Source organism: Etheostoma spectabile, chromosome 14 (assembly GCF_008692095.1).
Source record: "Etheostoma spectabile isolate EspeVRDwgs_2016 chromosome 14, UIUC_Espe_1.0, whole genome shotgun sequence".
NCBI classification, from domain to species: domain Eukaryota; kingdom Metazoa; phylum Chordata; class Actinopteri; order Perciformes; family Percidae; genus Etheostoma; species Etheostoma spectabile.
The window spans coordinates 4,604,394-4,605,992 of NC_045746.1; positions in this window are offsets into that span (position 1 = coordinate 4,604,394).

Consider the following 1,599-nt stretch of genomic DNA (forward strand, 5'->3'; position numbering starts at 1 on the left):
CCCCCCCCCCCCCCCCCCAGGCAGACCGCCTCCTCTCAGAGCCTGGGTTACTCAGGTCACAACAGCACAGTGGTGTTGAAACTATCATCGAGCAACTGTATCATATTAATTATGCTTAAAACCGTCCATAGTTTACTGACAAAAGGGTGAATTAAAAACAAGGACATGACAAAAACAAACTTCCTACTTTCCTTCTTTGTCTCTGAGTAGGCCTATTCTGCTTCTGCTTTTCCATCCTATATAAAACTGTATATTTATTTGTGTAATTTCTGCAAGCTATGATAAAATCCTTTCTCCTATAGTATTGTGTCCTTTAGTAGACCTACTGTAAGATAAACCTTATTCCCTATTTTTATCTCACGCATTTCATGAACCCCTAACCGACATTTTGTTCCAAATGAACATTAGGTTCAAACCCAAAATTGCTGATGTGGTGTTAAGACGTAAATCTCTCCTAAATCACGCAGTTAGCAGTTATTTCTTAGCCGGCCAGCTGTGTTTGTTAATCTGCCTTCTTGTATGCTGCTGTGTGTGTATGTCCATCCCGTCTAAATGGACGTTTAACACTGAGCACCAAAAACAAAAGTTAACATTTCAGAACCTGGATTTAAAAGACAAGTGGATTTTTTAGGATAGAGACCAGATATGCAAATCCAGCAGTGGACACGTGGAAGAAGTTTCCGGTCATCATGAAGTTTTGGGCTTAGCAGGAGAAAAAAAAAAGAACCACAAAGCAGAAAGGAGGAAAAGAAAAGTTATATTAGACTCCGCCCCCGCATTATGATTGGCTGCAGGAGATCATCTGATCAACAAACTGAACTAGGCGAAGAGGGGAAGTGCGAACACGCCCTAAAGCTATGAAGTGTGTGGCATGTGTGTGTTTACATTACAGACGAAAAGAAAAGACAGAGGAGACTAAAGTAAAAGAGAGATGGCAAAGAGGGAATAATCGCATACCAAATAGAAAAAGATATTAGTAAATCTGTGTCTTGAGCATCAAAAGATGAACAGTATCTGTATGTGTCAGAAAATAAGCGTAAAACAAAATAGAAAGATTTAGCATTGGGGTCTTTTTGTTAATTTGCAGTTTCCATTTAGCTTGATGGCAACAGAAAAAAGGAAAAAAAGATAGCTATAGAGAAGAAAAAGTGTGAATGTGTGTGAGAGAGTGAGACAAGCCCATACCTGTCCCACTGCCCCACGTAAAGCCTGGAATGACTGAGAGTCACTACGAGAGTCGGGACCACCGCGTTGTTTAACAACTGGTCTCATCCATTAGTCTTTACTGTCGTTATAAAACCAGGGCTCAGCAGTCTCAGCAAACACCTCATTCTTTTGAATGAGCTGTCTTCAAATGAGAAAAGACGAGAAAAGGGGTCTTGACCAACTTTCACTTTGCTCATTTGAAAGCCATGATGTCTCGCTCTTTCTCATGGGCAGGCCAAATTCTCTGGGCAGAAAATAAAGCAGAGAAAGGGGAGGTAACCGTGCCCCTTATGATCTCATAAGGAGCAAGATACCAGATTGGCCCATCTGAGCTATCATTTTCTCAGGATACCCAGTGCTTGGTTGACACCTATTGCCATTTCTAGCCACTGG